We start from the raw sequence: 18573 nt of genomic DNA on the forward strand, positions 1-18573 counted from the left end.
GCCGTGTATACAATACGGAGCACTATGCGGGGCCATGTATATAGTAGGATTGAGCACTATGCGGGGCATGTATACAGTGCGAAGCAAAGTGTGGGGGACATGTATACAGTACGGAGTACTATGCGGGACCATGTATACAGTAGGTAGCAGTATGCGGGGCCATGTATACAGTATGGATTACTATGCGGGGCCATGCATACAGTAGTACGGAGCACTATGCGTGGGCTGTGTATACAGTACGGAGCACTATGTGGGGCCATGTATATAGTAGTATTGAGCACTATGCGGGACCATGTATACAGTAGGTAGCACTATGCGGGGCCATGTATACAGTAGTACGGAGCACTATGCGGGGCCATGAATACAGTACGGAGCACTATGCGGGGCCATGTTTACAGTACGGAGCACTATGCGGGGGACATGTATACAGTACGGAGTACTATGCAGGACCATGTATACAGTAGGTAGCAGTATGCGGGGCCATGTATACAGTATGGAGTACTATGGGGGCCATGTATACAGTACGGAGCACTATGCGGGACCATGTATACAGTAGGTAGCACTATGCGGGGGCTGTGTATACAGTACGGAGCACTATGTGGTGCCATGTATATAGTAGTACGGAGTACTATGCAGGGCCATGTATACAGTACGGAGCACTATGCGGGGGACATGTATACGGTACGGAGTACTATGCGGGACCATGTATACAGTAGGTAGCACTATGTGGGGGACATGTATACAGTAGTACGGAGCACTATGCTGGGCCATGTATATAGTAGGATGGAGCACTATGCGGGGCCATGTATACAGTACGAAGCACTATGCGGGGGACATGTATACAGTACGGGGTACTATGCAGGAACATGTATACGTACGGAGCACTATGCGGGACCATGTATATAGTAGTACGGAGTATTATGCTGGTGACATGCATACAGTACGGAGCACTATGCAGGGCCATGTATGGCCATGTATACAGTACGGAGCACTATGCGGGACCATGTATGGCCATGTATACAGTACGGAGCAGTATGCGGAGCCATGTATACTGAGTGCAGCACTATGCTGGGTCATATATACAGTATGGAGCACTATACAGGGCCATGTATACAGTACGGAGCACTATGAGGGGGACATGTATACAGTACGGAGTTCTATGCGGGGCCATGTATACAGTACGGAGCACTATGCATGGCCATGTATATAGTATGAAGCACTATGCGGGGCCATGTATACAATATGGAGCACTATGCGGGGCCATGTATACAGTACGGAGCACTATGCGGGGCCATGTATACAGTACAGAGCACTGTGCGGGGCCGTGTATACAGTATGGAGCAATATGCGGGGCTGGGTATACAATATGAAGCACTATGCGGGGCCATGTAAACAGTACGGAGCACTATGCAGGGCCATGTATACAGTATGGAGCACTATGCGGGGGCCATGTATACAGTACAGAGCACTATTCGGGGGCCGTATATAGAGTACGGAGCACTATGCGGGGCAGTGGATATAGTACGGAGCACTATGCGGGCCATGTATACAGTACAAAGCACTATTCGGGGGCCGTATATAGAGTACGGAGCACTATGCGGGGCAGTAGATATAGTACGGAGCACTATGCGGGGCCATGTATACGTATGGAGCACTGTGCGGGGCCATATATACTGTGTGCAGCACTATGCGGGGCCATATATACAAAACAGAGCAGTATGCGGGATCATGTATACAGTACGAAGAACTATGGGGGACATGTATACAGTACGGAGCACTATGCGGGTGCCATGTATACAGTACGGAGCACTATGCGTGGGCCATGTATAGAGTACGGAGCACTATGCGAGGCCGTGTATACAATATGGAGCACTATGCCGGGCCGTGTATACAGTACGGAGCACTATGCGGGCCGTGTATACAGTACGGAGCACTATGCGGGGCCATGTATACAGTATGGACCACTATGCGGGGCCATGTATACAGTATGGAGCACTATGCGGGGCCATGTATACAGTATGGAGCACTATGCGGGGCCATGTATACAATATGGAGCACTATGCGGGGCCATGTATACAGTAGGGAGCACTATGTGGGGCCATGTATACAGTAGAGAGCACTATGCGGGCCATGTATACAGTACGGAGCACTATGCAGGGCCATGTATACAGTAGGGAACACTATGCGGCGCCATGTATACAGTACGGAGCACTATGCAGGGCCATGTATACTGAGTGCAGCACTATGAGGGGCCATGTATACAATATGGAGCACTATGCTGGCCATGTATACAGTATGGAACACTATACCGGGCCATGTATACAGTATGGAGCACTATGCGGGGGACATGTATATGGTACGGAGCACTATGCCGGGGACATGTATATGGTACGGAGCACTATGCGGGGGACATGTATACAATACAGAGCACTATTCTGGGGTCCTATATAGAGTACGGAGCACGATGCGGGCCCATGTATACAGTATGGAGCACTATGTGGGGCCATGCATACAGTACGGAGCACTATGCGGGGCCATGTATACAGTACGGAGCACTATGCAAGGCCACGTAGAGAGTACGGAGCACTATGCGGGGGCCATGTATACAGTACAGAGCACTATGCGGGGGCAGTATATAGAGTACGGAGCACTATGCGGGCCCGTGTATAAAATATGGAGCACTATGCGGGGCCATGAATACAGTACAGAGCACTATGCGGGGGATATGTGTACAGTATGGAGCACTATGCGGGGCCATGTATACAGTACTTAGCACTATGCGGGACCATGTATACTGTGTGCAGCACTCTGCTGGGCCATGTATACAAAACAGAGCAGTGTGCGGGGCAATGTATATAGTACGGAGCACTATGCGGGGCCATGTATATAGTAGTACGGAGCATTATGCAGGGCCATGTATACAGTACGAAGCACTATGCGGGGGACATGTATACAGTATGAAGTATTATGCGGGACCATGTATGCAGTACGGAGCACTATGCTGGGACATCTATACAGTACAGAGCACTATGCGGGGCCATGTATATAGTAGTACGGAGCATTATGCGGGGCCATGTATACAGTACGAAGCACTATGCGGGGGACATGTATACAGTACGAAGTATTATGCGGGGCCATGTATATGACGCGCCCCCTGGGCCAGTGCTGTGTAGTGCGGCGCACGTGTGCGCGGGGGAATACCCGGAGCTGGATCTCTTGGGGGTCGTAGTAGTTGTCGTGGCGGTGACCCGGTCCGTGCCCAGGGTGGTCAAACCAAGTGGCAGTTATTGGTATGATGGTATTAGTGTCCGACTACGCCACCCGTTGATTTGCGGTCGCAAGGCCGCCGCTGCAAAACAGTCCGCTGAGGCCGGTGGTATATATGTGCAGCTATGGTGGTATAACCCCCAACGGGAGAGGTATAGCCTTAGGGCAGCTGGTGCGGGTGAAGGGAGTGATAGTAAGAGCGTCCCGGTACCTATGGTGCTGGTGGTGCGATGGAACACAGAGACTGATTGCAGTTTTCAATGCTTTACTCACAGTTGTTATTAACGTCAGTCCTGCAGGTGATGACGACCCGAGCCATGCTGCGTCCACCAGGTACGGGGCTCGACCAACCCCCAGGCAGTTCCAGAGTGTGACCTTGAACTCCTTTCCCCGTTCCTTTCTCTGGCCGTCCCCACTAGGGACCCACCCATGTCCAGCTTCCTCGGGCCTTCTGGTGGCGAAACCTATCTCCGGTCTCCCTGACCCTATGTGGCGTGCCTTCGTGGTGAGTGTAGTGAGTGGTCGCGCCAAGACGTGGCCACGACCTCCGGTTCCTGGCTGAGGATAAGTGGCCTCCACCAGTTTGGGATCCGGTACCCTGATCTGCCAACCCTTCACCCGCTGACTCCTAGCGTGTTCGGGTTCCTTCTTCCTTCATGTCTCTGGGCCTTTCCTTATGTTTCATTCTTTCCTTGCTTCTTGTTCCTTTCTTCTTCACTCTTGCTCCCTCCAGGGGCAGCACCCAGACAGGGCTGCTGCTCCCTGTCACTCCTCTTCTCACTCTTCTTCTGTCTGACTGAACTCACTCCTAAGATGGTGCCCACCTTTAATACTCCCTCTGACACCCGAGCCCAGGTGACTAGCAACCAATGGGCTCCTTCCTATGCCCAGAAACCCACTCCCATCTGCTCCTACACCACTGGGATATTCCTCCCCTCTCCCCACTCCAGCCAGGAACAGAAGCTGTCGTACCTGCACATTTTTCTAGTGGGAGTACCGTCGGTCTGTTCCTCGGAAATGGGGTGTGTGTGGTGCATGCAGCTAACTGAGTTCTAGTCCACACTCCATCCTTACCCAGGAGTGGAATACCACACCTCTGGTTCGAGGTGCAATACCCCTGTAGCAGCCGAGCCCTCGGGGTGCTACATTCCCCCCTGGTAAATCACAGCACGTCCTCGGGCTGAAACAGAGCAAAACAATTACAAACTTACAAAAATTTTAAAGTGTACACTTGCATATAAGACATTAACTTTCAAATTATCCCTTTATGGGAGGTACTCTTTTCACTTTAACGTTACTGATATCAACACTTTTGCTAATGCCGCGGGAACTCTTTTGTAGAAAACACGATATATAAAACTTCAGCATCGTTACTTTTAGCAGCATTATAAAACTTGCACATTTAGACATTTTTCATATAAAACATTTTCAACATTCTTGACTTCTTGGGATCTGGCCGCTGTGCAACTCACGACCTGATAAAGTGCAACAGTCACTGTATCTTGAGGTTGGGAAGGGTTCTTATAAAACCAATAGGGGGCGCTTTAGGAAGCGCAACTAAGTACAGGGTCGGCCGCTCTCAGTCCTCGGTCAGGTTAGGGATTAGGGCAAAACAGGCAACAGTTCTCTTTCTGTCCCAACGGGGACCACACTCTTAGTGGAAACAGTCCCACAACAGTCCTTATACCCGATCGGGTAACTATTTACATCTCCTCTTTTACCGTTTATGATTTACGGTGTCCTCCACACGCTCCTTTCTCTTCCTCAGGTTCAGACCCGTCCGGGCCCTCTTTCTTCTCCTCCTGGTACGATAGCTCCTCCTCCTCCTTGACCCGGTGGACATGAAGGGCGTACCACCCCTTCACTCCCTTATGCCTGGTATAGGTGACGGTATCTCCAGGCACCAGGTCCCGTCCACTGTGCCCCTCCGGTAGGTGGGACTCTACGTCGCTCCTGTTCACAGACACCTGGCTTATGGTCTTCGGGTCTTAGATGATGCCCCAGCCACATGCCATGTGAAACTTAACAACAGTCCCGGCGACTCGGGGACCGTGAGCTGTACGGGGGGTCCTGGCGGGCCCTTTTCTTCCGCTCCACGTTTTTAATGTGGAGCCACTCCTCCTTCACTTTCCTCTCTCTCCGCTCCCGCTCAACCGTTGCCAGTTGTTGGCGGCAGGTCTCATAGCGCCGGGCGGCGCCCGCCCGGGTCTCCTGAGTGAACCCCATCAGGTCTTCTCCAGTGGGGTCCCCCTCGAATTGGGCGTCTTCCAGCGGGGGTGAAGAGAGGTCCACGGGCTCCGGAGCTGGGATTAGCGGTTCATCTGGGGCCCTTGCTCCTACGGGGTGACTCTTCCTGGAGCGGGGGTTGGTGTACTCAGGCGGCCAGACGAATGGTGTCCCATCTGGGCAGGTGTGCTGCTCATACAGGTCTTTCCCCAATGGTGGCACTACTGGGGGCCCCGGCTGGGGTGCAGCGCCCGCGGGCACTCGGCCTTTTAACCAGGCCGGTAACTTTCTGATCGTGCCCGATGTTGGGGAGCACAGTCCAGGGCGAGGCTCCGCTGCAGAGCTTGCTGCTGGAGGGCTGACTGCTGGTGATGGAGGCACGGCGGGCGGCGCGGCACCCAGAGCTTCGGGTTCCGCGGCGGGAGGTAGGGGCAGGTCCGCGGCCTCAGGGCCCGGAGTAACGGCGTTCCCCTTACTTGTCGTTGCGGCCTCCCCCGCGGCGTCGTCCTCGGCCTCCGATCCGCTTCTGCTGCCTCTCGGGATGGACGCGGTGCTGGATGGTGGCTGCGGCAGTGAAGCTCTCCTCCGTATCCGACATCCTCCTCCCCCCTAGTGGACCGTGGCCTACCTTGCGATGATCCTCTTCCGTAGGCCGCGGCTCCGCAGTGGATCGTCAGGGTTGAGGACCTTCCGTCGCGCTCCTGTGACGTCGGCGTCGTTGGGCTCCCTCCAGGACCTGACGCAACGTCCGGACGTGAGGCGGGGCTTCAGTTCTCGCGGGCTTTCGGAGTCCACGCCCCGCTTCTTCCCGCGCGGCGTCCTCAAGATGGCGCCCAATGGCGGGAAAACTCCACGGATGGCGGGAAGAAGGCAGAAGATGGCGTCGGATGGCGGGAATCGGCTCCAGATGGCGGGAAACGACTCCGGACGGCGGAAAACTTCACCACAGGTAAGTATAAAAGTCTCTTTTTTCAGGCACGCAGTACCCGGTGGTTGCGGGCACGAAATGCTGCCGACTACGCCAAAGTTGACGCGCCCCCTGGGCCAGTGCTGTGTAGTGCGGCGCACGTGTGCGCGGGGGAATACCCGGAGCCGGATCTCTTGGGGGTCGTAGTAGTTGTCGTGGCGGTGACCCGGTCCGTGCCCAGGGTGGTCAAACCAAGTGGCAGTTATTGGTATGATGGTATTAGTGTCCGACTACGCCACCCGTTGATTTGCGGTCGCAAGGCCGCCGCTGCAAAACAGTCCGCTGAGGCCGGTGGTATATATGTGCAGCTATGGTGGTATAACCCCCAACGGGAGAGGTATAGCCTCAGGGCAGCTGGTGCGGGTGAAGGGAGTGATAGTAAGAGCGTCCTGGTACCTATGGTGCTGGTGGTGCGATGGAACACAGAGACTGATTGCAGTTTTCAATGCTTTACTCACAGTTGTTATTAACGTCAGTCCTGCAGGTGATGACGACCCGAGCCATGCTGCGTCCACCAGGTACGGGGCTCGACCAACCCCCAGGCAGTTCCAGAGTGTGACCTTGAACTCCTTTCCCCGTTCCTTTCTCTGGCCGTCCCCACTAGGGACCCACCCATGTCCAGCTTCCTCGGGCCTTCTGGTGGCGAAACCTATCTCCGGTCTCCCTGACCCTATGTGGCGTGCCTTCGTGGTGAGTGTAGTGAGTGGTCGCGCCAAGACGTGGCCACGACCTCCGGTTCCTGGCTGAGGATAAGTGGCCTCCACCAGTTTGGGATCCGGTACCCTGATCTGCCAACCCTTCACCCGCTGACTCCTAGCGTGTTCGGGTTCCTTCTTCCTTCATGTCTCTGGGCCTTTCCTTATGTTTCATTCTTTCCTTGCTTCTTGTTCCTTTCTTCTTCACTCTTGCTCCCTCCAGGGGCAGCACCCAGACAGGGCTGCTGCTCCCTGTCACTCCTCTTCTCACTCTTCTTCTGTCTGACTGAACTGAACTCACTCCTAAGATGGTGCCCACCTTTTATACTCCCTCTGACACCCGAGCCCAGGTGACTAGCAACCAATGGGCTCCTTCCTATGCCCAGAAACCCACTCCCATCTGCTCCTACACCACTGGGATATTCCTCCCCCCTCCCCACTCCAGCCAGGAACAGAAGCTGTCGTACCTGCACATTTTTCTAGTGGGAGTACCGTCGGTCTGTTCCTCGGAAATGGGGTGTGTGTGGTGCATGCAGCTAACTGAGTTCTAGTCCACACTCCATCCTTACCCGGGAGTGGAATGCCACACCTCTGGTTCGAGGTGCAATACCCCTGTAGCAGCCGAGCCCTCGGGGTGCTACATATACAGTACGGAGCACTATGCTGGGACATCTATACAGTACGGAGTATTATGCGGGGCCATGTATACAGTAGTACGGAGCACTATGCGGGGGACATGTATACAGTATGGAGCACTATGCGGGACCATGCATACAGTACGGAGCACTATGCGGGGCCATGTATACAGTACGGAGCACTATGCGGGGTCCATGTATACAGCATGGAGCACTATGCAGGGCCATGTGTACTGAGTGCAGAGCACTATGCAGGGCCACCTATAGAGTACGGAGCACTATGCGGGGGCCGTGTATAAAATACGGAGCGCTATGTGGGGCCATGGACACTGTGTGCAGCACTATGCGGGGCCACGTATACAGTACGGAGCACTATGCGGGGCCATGTATACAGTACGGAGCACTATGCGGGGCCATATATACTGAGTGCATCACTATGCAGGGCCATTTATACTGTGTTCAGCACTATACAGGGCCATATATACAGTACGGAGCACTATGTGGGGCCATGTATACAATATGGAGCACTATACGGGGCCATGTATACAGTGCGGAGCACTATGCGGGGCCATGTATACAGTACGGAGCACTATGCAGGGCCATGTATACAGTAGGGAGCACTATGCAGCGCCACGTATAGGGTACTGAGCACTATGCGGGGGCCATGTATACAGTACAGAGCACTATTCGGGGGCCGTATATAGAGTACGGAGCACTATGCGGGGCAGTGGATACAGTACGGAGGACTATGCGGGGCCATGTATACGTATGGAGCACTGTGCGGGGCCATATATACTGTGTGCAGCACTATGCGGGGCCATATATACAAAACAGAGCAGTATGCGGGACCATGTATACAGTAGGGAGCACTATGTGGGGCCATGTATACAGTACGGAGCACTTTGCAGGGCCATGTATATAGTAGTACGGAGCACTATGCGGGGCCATGTATACAGTACGAAGAACTATGGGGGGACATGTATACAGTACGGAGCACTATTCAGGGCCGTGTATACAGTACAGAGCACTATGTGGGTGCCATGTATACAGTACGGAGCACTATGCGTGGGCCATGTATAGAGTACGGAGCACTATGCGAGGCCGTGTATACAATATGGAGCACTATGCCGGGCTGTGTAACAGAACGGAGCACTATGCGGGCCGTGTATACAGTACGGAGCACTATGCGGGGCCATGTATACAGTACGGAGCACTATGCGGGGCCATGTATACAGTATGGAGCACTATGCGGGGCCATGTATACAATATGAAGCACTATGCGGGGCCATGTATACAGTAGGGAGAACTTTGTGGGGCCATGCATACAGTAGGGAGCACTATGCGGGCCATGTATACAGTACGGAGCACTATGCGGGGCCATGTATACAGTAGGGAACACTATGCGGCGCCATGTATACAGTACGGAGCACTCTACAGGGCCATGTATACTGAGTGCAGCACTATGCGGGGTCATGTATACAGTATGGAACACTATACCGGGCCATGTATACAGTACGGAGCACTATGCGGGGGATATGTATATGGTACGGAGCACTATGCGGGGGACATGTATATGGTACGGAGCACTATGCGGGGGACATGTATACAGTACAGAGCACTATTCTGGGGTCCTATATAGAGTACGGAGCACGATGCGGGCCCATGTATACAGTATGGAGCACTATGTGGGGCCATGTATACAGTACGGAGCACTATGCGGGGCCATGTATACAGTACGGAGCACTATGCAAGGCCACGTAGAGAGTACGGAGCACTATGCGGGGGCCATGTATACAGTACAGAGGACTATGCGGGGGCAGTATATAGAGTACGGAGCACTATGCGGGCCCGTGTATATGACGCGCCCCCTGGGACATATTCCTTTTTGAGGGGAATACCCGGCACCGGATCAGATGGGGGGTTGTAGTCTCCGAGCGGCTGTGACCCGGCCCCGTGCCCAGGGCGTCAAGCTCAGTGTTATGTGGCAGTCCTACAGATGTTATTAAGAGTTCTTTTGTGTCGACTACGCCACCCGTTGTGATGCGGTCACTGTGGCCGCCGCTGCAGCAGGGTCCGCTGAGGCTGATGGTGGGTGCGCAGCTTGGTGGGATAACCCCCAACGGGAGGGGTATAGCCTCAGAGGGGACAGGCGCAGAGGATGGGGGTTGTGGTGGTGTAGTGCAGACGGCAGTGAAGACAGAGTCGGGTTGTGCAGTTAAGGGTGTTTACTTACTGCAGATGTTGTACTGGTCACTCCAGCTGCTAGTGACCACCCGAGCCGTGCTGCGTCCACCAGGTCCTGGATCCAGCCAATCCCCAAACAAGTCCGGAGCGTGGCCCTGAGCTCTCTTTCTGTCCCGTTCTCTGGCCGTCCCCACCAGTAATCCACCTAGGTCCAGCTCCCTCGGGCCTTCTGTTGGGACACCCTTGGCCCTGGGTTCCCTGACCCTTCATGTGGTGTGCCTTCGGGGTGGATGTGATGGGTGACCGTGGCAGACGCTGCCCACGGTCTCCGGTCTCTGGCTGGGGAATGTTTTTACCCCCACCAGCTTGGGTTCCGGTACCCTGATGCCGACTCTTCACCCGGTGCTTTGAGTTGGGATCTCAGAGTCCTTCTCTTCTGTGCTCTGGGTCTCTCTCTTTTCTCCTCTCTCACTCTGGGTCTTTGTCTTTCTTCTCTCCTCTGCTCCTGACTTGTTCTCTGCAGCTGACTGACTCTCTGCATCTGATCCTCTGCATCTGACCCTGATCTTAGTTGGTGCCCACCTTATATACACCCTCTATGTGTGAGCTCAGGTGACCAGCACCCAATGAGCTCCTATCTTTACCCAGGCTGCTCCCCCTATCTGCCCCTACACTACATGGGATGTACCACCCCCCTCCCACTCCAGCCAGGAACAGACTCGGTCGTACCTGCACATTTCTAAGTGGGAGTACCGTCGGCCTGTTCCCCGGAAATGGGATGTGTGTAGTGCATGCAGCCTACCGAGCTCAGTTCCACACTCCATCCTTACCCGGGAGTGGAATATCACACCTCTGGGTTGAGGTGCAATACCCCTGTAGCAGCCGAATCCTCAGGGTGCTACATTCCCCCCTGGTAAATCACAGCACGTCCTCGGGCTGTAAGACATAAATAACACCAAAACATACAAAATTTTTTTTTTTTCATATAAACATAATAAAACATATAAAACATTATATATATAAAACTTTTCATATAACATTCTCGTCGTCTCTTGTTTCAGGTTCCTCCTCTGGACACTGTGCAACGTGTGTCCGGGAAAAGTGCGACAGTCTCTTAGAAAAACTGGTTTTCCTATAAAACCGGTAGGGGGCGCTTTAGGAAGCGCAACTATATACAGGGGAAGTTGGCCGCTCTCAGTCCTCGGCCAGGTAGAGGGAAGGGAATGGCTGCTCACAGTCCTCAGCCTGTGGGATTAAGGGGTTAACGGGTAAACAGTTCACACATGCTGGTCCCAACGGGGACTATATATATGTAGCAACAGTTTCAGTTTCTTTATACCCCGATTGGGTAACTTATTTACAGCTTCTGCTTCGCTGTACTTAGCGACGGCGTCCTCCTGCTCTTTCTTTATTGTTACCTCTAACTCTAGTTTCAGACCCGTCCGGGTCCTCTTGCTCTTCCTCCTCACACCGCAGCTCCTCCTCCGTCAGGCGGTGTACGTGGAGGGCATAAGGTCCCTTGGCACACTTGTGCCGGGTAAAGGTGACCTCATCTCCGATGTAGAGGTCACGACCTCTGTGCCCCTCCGGCAGATGGGACTCCACGTCTCTGCGCGTGACAAAGACGTCGCCGGGGGTGTTGTTGTCTCGAATGAAGCCCCACCCATGCTGCTGGTTGAACTTGATTACAGTCCCGGTGGTACGGGGACTGTGCGCTGCACGGGGGTCCCTCCTGGTCCGGCTCTTTTGCTCGGCGCTCCTTATTTGGGCCTGTTGTTCCCGGACCCGCCTCTCTCTCCGCTCCCTCGCAAACTCCTCGAGCTGTTGGCGGCAGCACTCCGCACGCTCTGCTGCAGCTGCCCTAGTTTCCTGAGTGAACCCCATTAGATCTTCTCCGGTGGGGTCCCACTCAAACTGTGCTTCCGCTAGCGGGGGCGAGATCCTTATTACGGGCTTCGGAGCCGGAATCAGGGGTGCACACATGGCCCCAACCCTCCTCTGGTGCTCCAGTTCGTAATACTTCTGGGGCCAGATGAAAGGCTGCCCGTCCGGCCACGTGTGCTGGGCAAACAAGTCCTCTCCCAGACGCGGCACCCTTGGTTTTACGGGTGCGGGCGCGGTGGTGGTGGCGCCCGGGTTGCCCAGGCCTTGCGGCCAGGCCTGGGGCACCTGGAAGGTGAAGGGCACCGTTAATACGGCGGCGCCCTGGGCTACCTGGCCTTGCGACCAGGCCGGAGGCTCCGCAGAGGTAGGGGGCGCTGTTGGTGTTGCGGCGCCCGGGAATTCTAGGCCCTGCGACCAGGCTGGTGGTACTTCCTGCTTGGTCACGCTCGGGGTCGAGGCGTGTGACGTCACAGGGGTCGCGGCGGCGGCTTCCGGTTGGGGCCTAGTCTGCGTCGGTGACATGGCGTTTTCGGGCACAGCAGGGGGACTTTCGGGCTCTGCGACGGGGAGCTGGGGCAGGTAAGCGGTGTCACGGCTTGGGGTATAGGCGTCCCCTTTACCTGCCTCCATGCGTTCGGCTCCCTCCTCGGCGCCGTCTCCGGCCTTGGGTCCTCCCGCGCCATCCTCAGAGGCGGTCTCCTTCCTCATCTCGGCTGGCGTGCTCCGGGTCTTGGTTTCAGCTTGCGTCTTGGTTTCAGCTTGCTGGGCCATCTCCCGGCTCCATTCCGCCAATATCTCGCGCTGTACCCGGGCCATCCTCCGTGCGAGGCCCTCCAGGGCAGTCTGCGCACACTCCCGGTCTCGGGGGAGCTGTGCAAGGACCTCCACTAGGCCTAGTGGGGTCGTGGTGTCCAGCAGGCTCCTGACCAACGGGTCGGTGCTGCTCTGCTCTTCTTCCAGCAGGCTCCTGGCCAGCGGGCCGGTGCTGCTCTGCTCTCTGGACATCTCCGGGTGAGCTTCTCTGCTACTCCTCTCCAGACTTCTTGTCTCCGGGTGCGCTCGCTCCAGACTGCTCCAGGCGGCACCCATCTTCGTTCTTTTCTCTCGTCTCCTCCCACTTCGAGGGCGGTCCCGGGGCAACTCGGTGACTGTCAGCTCCAGGGGTAGTTCTTTCACGCTGACAGACACCTCCAGCATCACAGTCTCTGTTGGTGGGGGCGGTTTCCACTTTTGGCGCCATTTTCTGTCCCGGCCCACGATGGGAGGTGGCCTCTCGCCCTCCTTTGGCACGCCCATAATGGCGTCCGCTGCTCTTCCAAGGCGGGAAATCTTCGGATTTGGCGGGAAGCGTCGCCCAGTGGCGGGAAACTCTGCAGATGGCGGGAACAAGCTGGAAATGGCGGACAGTCGGCGGGAAACGACCTGTGACGGGGTCCGATGGCGTGGACCCTCCGGAACCGGCGGGAGACTTCTTTCTGAGGTAAACTTGCACTTTTCTTCAGGCACGCAGTACCCGGGTGTTGCGGGCACGTAATCCTGCCGACTACGCCAAAGTTGACGCGCCCCCTGGGACATATTCCTTTTTGAGGGGAATACCCGGCACCGGATCAGATGGGGGGTTGTAGTCTCCGAGCGGCTGTGACCCGGCCCCGTGCCCAGGGCGTCAAGCTCAGTGTTATGTGGCAGTCCTACAGATGTTATTAAGAGTTCTTTTGTGTCGACTACGCCACCCGTTGTGATGCGGTCACTGTGGCCGCCGCTGCAGCAGGGTCCGCTGAGGCTGATGGTGGGTGCGCAGCTTGGTGGGATAACCCCCAACGGGAGGGGTATAGCCTCAGAGGGGACAGGCGCAGAGGATGGGGGTTGTGGTGGTGTAGTGCAGACGGCAGTGAAGACAGAGTCGGGTTGTGCAGTTAAGGGTGTTTACTTACTGCAGATGTTGTACTGGTCACTCCAGCTGCTAGTGACCACCCGAGCCGTGCTGCGTCCACCAGGTCCTGGATCCAGCCAACCCCCAAACAAGTCCGGAGCGTGGCCCTGAGCTCTCTTTCTGTCCCGTTCTCTGGCCGTCCCCACCAGTAATCCACCTAGGTCCAGCTCCCTCGGGCCTTCTGTTGGGACACCCTTGGCCCTGGGTTCCCTGACCCTTCATGTGGTGTGCCTTCGGGGTGGATGTGATGGGTGACCGTGGCAGACGCTGCCCACGGTCTCCGGTCTCTGGCTGGGGAATGTTTTTACCCCCACCAGCTTGGGTTCCGGTACCCTGATGCCGACTCTTCACCCGGTGCTTTGAGTTGGGATCTCAGAGTCCTTCTCTTCTGTGCTCTGGGTCTCTCTCTTTTCTCCTCTCTCACTCTGGGTCTTTGTCTTTCTTCTCTCCTCTGCTCCTGACTTGTTCTCTGCAGCTGACTGACTCTCTGCATCTGATCCTCTGCATCTGACCCTGATCTTAGTTGGTGCCCACCTTATATACACCCTCTATGTGTGAGCTCAGGTGACCAGCACCCAATGAGCTCCTATCTTTACCCAGGCTGCTCCCCCTATCTGCCCCTACACTACATGGGATGTACCACCCCCCTCCCACTCCAGCCAGGAACAGACTCGGTCGTACCTGCACATTTCTAAGTGGGAGTACCGTCGGCCTGTTCCCCGGAAATGGGATGTGTGTAGTGCATGCAGCCTACCGAGCTCAGTTCCACACTCCATCCTTACCCGGGAGTGGAATATCACACCTCTGGGTTGAGGTGCAATACCCCTGTAGCAGCCGAATCCTCAGGGTGCTACATATACAATATGGAGCACTATGCGAGGCCGTGTATACAGTACAGAGCACTATGCGGGGCCATGAATACAGTACAGAGCACTATGCGGGGGATATGTGTAGAGTATGGAGCACTATGCGGGGCCATGTATACAGTACTTAGCACTATGGGGGGCCATGTATACTGTGTGCAGCACTCTGCGGGGCCATGTATAAAAAACAGAGCAGTGCGCGGGGCAATGTATATAGTACGGAGCACTATGCGGGGCCATGTATACAGTATGAAGCACTATGCGGGGGACATCTATACAGTACGGAGTATTATTCGGGGCCATGTATACAGTACGGAGCACTATGCGGGACCATGCATACAGTACGGAGCACTATGCGGGGCCATGCATACAGTACGGAGCACTATGCGGGGTCCATGTATACAGTATGGAGCACTATGCAGGGCCATGTATACAGTACAGAGCACTATGCGGGGGCCGTATACAGAGTACGGAGCACTATGCGGGGCCGTGGATACAGTACGGAGCACTATGCAGGGCCATGATTACAGTACGGAGCACTATGCGGGGCCATGTATACTGTGTGCAGCACTATGCGGGGCCATATATACAAAACAGAGCAGTATATGGGACCATGTATACAGTAGGGAGTACGATTCTGGGCCATGTACACAGTACGGAGCACTATGTGGGGCCATATATATAGTAGTACCGAGCACAATGCGGGGGCCGTGTATACAGTACGGAGCACTATGGAGGGACATGTATACAGTCCGAAGCACTATGGAGGGACATGTATACAGTATGAGCACTATGCGGGGCCATGTATACAGTACGGAACATTATGCGGGGCCATGTATACAGTACGTAGCACTATGCGGGGCCATGTATACTGAGTGCAGCACTATGCGGGGCCATGTATACAGTATGTACAGTATGGAGCTCTATGCGGGGCCATATATATAGTACGGAGCACTATGCGGGACCATGTATACAGTAGGTAGCACTTTCCGAGGACATGCATACAGTACTGAGCACTATGCTGGGCCATGTATACAGTACGGAGCGCTATGCGGGGCCATGTACACTGAGTGCAGCACTATGCTGGGCCATTTATACTGTGTGCAGCACTATGCGGGGCCATGTATACAGTACGGAGCACTATGCGGGGCCATGTATACAGTACGGAACACTATGCGGGGCCATGTATACAGTACGGAGCACTATGCGGGGGCATGTATACAGTACGGAGCACTATGCGGGGGCATGTATACAGTACGGAGCACTATGAGGGGCCATGTATACAGTACGGAGCACTATGCAGGACCTTGTATACAGTACGGAGCACTATGCGGGGCCGTGTATACAATATGGAGCACTATGCAGGGCCTTGTATACAGTATGTAGCACTATGCGGGGCCGTGTATACAATATGGAGCACTATGCGAGGCCGTGTATACAGTACAGAGCACTATGCGGGGCCATGAATACAGTACAGAGCACTATGCGGGAGATATGTATACAGTACGGAGCACTATGCGGGGCCATGTATACAGTACGGAGCACTATGCGGGGCCATGTATACTGTGTGCAGCACTCTGCGGGGCCATGTATACAAAACAGAGCAGTGTGCGGGGCAATGTATACAGTACGAAGCACTATGCGGGGCTATGTATACGTATGGAGCACTATGCGGGGCCATGTATACATACGGAGCACTATGCGGGGCCATGTATACAGTACGGAGCACTATGCGGGGCCATGTATATAGTACGAAGTATTATGCGGGACCATGTATACAGTACGAAGTATTATGCGGGGCCATGTATACAGTACGGAGCACTATGCGGGGCCATGCATACAGTACGGAGCACTATGCGGGGGCATGTATACAGTACGGAGCACTATGAGGGGCCATGTATACAGTACGGAGCACTATGCAGGGCCATTTATACTGTGTGCAGCACTATGCAGGGCCATTTATACTGTGTGCAGCACTATGCGGGGCCATGTATACAGTACGGAGCACTATGCGGGGGCATGTATACAGTACGGAGCACTATGAGGGGCCATGTATACAGTACGGAGCACTATGCAGGGCCTTGTATACAGTATGGAGCACTATGCGGGGCCGTGTATACAATATGGAGCACTATGCAGGGCCTTGTATACAGTACGGAGCACTATGCGGGGCCGTGTATACAATATGGAGCACTATGCGAGGCCGTGTATACAGTACAGAGCACTATGCGGGGCCATTAATACAGTACAGAGCACTATGCGGGGGATATGTATACAGTACGGAGCACTATGCGGGGCCATGTATACAGTACGGAGCACTATGCGGGGCCATGTATACTGTGTGCAGCACTCTGCGGGGCCATGTATGCAAAACAGAGCAGTGTGCGGGGCAATGTATACAGTACGAAGCACTATGCGGGGCTATGGATACGTATGGAGCACTATGCGGGGCCATGTATACATACGGAGCACTATGCGGGGCCATGTATACAGTACGGAGCACTATGCGGGGCCATGTATATAGTACGAAGTATTATGCGGGACCATGTATACAGTACGAAGTATTATGCGGGGCCATGTATACAGTACGGAGCACTATGCGGGACCATGCATGCAGTACGGAGCACTATGCGGGGCCATGCATACAGTACGGAGCACTATGCAGCGCCATGTATACTGAGTGCAGAGCACTATGCAGGGCCACCTATAGAGTAAGGAGCACTATGCGGGGCCGTGGATACAGTACTGAGCACTATGCGGGGCCATGATTACAGTACGGAGCATTATTCGGGGGACATGTATACAGTACGGAGCACTATGCGGGGCCATGTATACGTATGGAGCACTATGCGGGGCCATATATACAAAACAGAGCAGTATATGGGACCATGTATACAGTAGGGAGCACTATGCGGGGCCATGTATACAGTACGGAGTACGATTCTGGGCCATGTATATAGTACGGAGCACTATGCGAGGCCATGTACAGTCATGGCCAAAAGTATTGAGAATGAGACAAATAGTAATTTTTCCAAAGTTTACTGCTTCATTTTTTGTAATGGCAATTTGCATATACTCCTGAATGTCAAAGAGTGATCAGCTTAACAGCAATTACTGTACTTGCAAAGTCAATATTTGCCCAGAAAATGAACTTTAACCCCCAAAACACATTTCAACATCATTGCAGTCCTGCCTTAAAAGGAGCAGCTAACATCATTTTAGTGATTGATCCATTAACACAGGTGTGGGTGTTGATGAGGACAGGGCTGGCGATCAATCAGTCATGATTAAGTAAGAATGACATCACTGGACACTTTAAAAGGAGGCTGGTTCTTGGTATCATTGTTTCTCTTCAGTTAACCATGGTTATCTCTAAAGAAACACGTGCTGCCATCATTGCACTGCACAAAAATGGCCTAACAGGGAAGAGTATCGCAGCTACAAAGATTGCACCTCAGTCAACAATCTATCGCATCATCAAGAACTTCAAGGAGAGAGCTTCCATTGTTGTCAAAAAGGCTCCAGGGCGCCCAAGAAAGACCAGCAAGCGCCAGGACCGTATCTTAAAACTGTTTCAGCTGCGGGATCGGACTACCAGCAGTGCCGAGCTTGCTCAGGAATGGCAGCAGGCTGGTGTGAGTGCTTCTGCACGCACTGTGAGGCGGAGACTCTTTGAGCAAGGGCTGGTTTCAAGGAGGGCAGCAAAGAAGCCACTTCTCTCCAGAAAAAACATCAGGGACCGACTGATATTCTGCAAAAGGTACAGGGAGTGGACTGCTGAGGACTGGGGCAAAGTCATTTTCTCTGATGAATCCCCTTTTCGATTGTTTGGGACATCTGGAAAACAGCTTATTCGGAGAAGAAGAGGTGAGCGCTACCACCAGTCTTGTCTCATGCCAACTGTAAAGCATCCTGAAACCAT

This window comes from Phyllobates terribilis, unplaced genomic scaffold (assembly GCF_046119375.1).
Source record: "Phyllobates terribilis strain yellow unplaced genomic scaffold, ASM4611937v1 Scaffold_3__8_contigs__length_932513732, whole genome shotgun sequence".
Taxonomy (NCBI): domain Eukaryota; kingdom Metazoa; phylum Chordata; class Amphibia; order Anura; family Dendrobatidae; genus Phyllobates; species Phyllobates terribilis.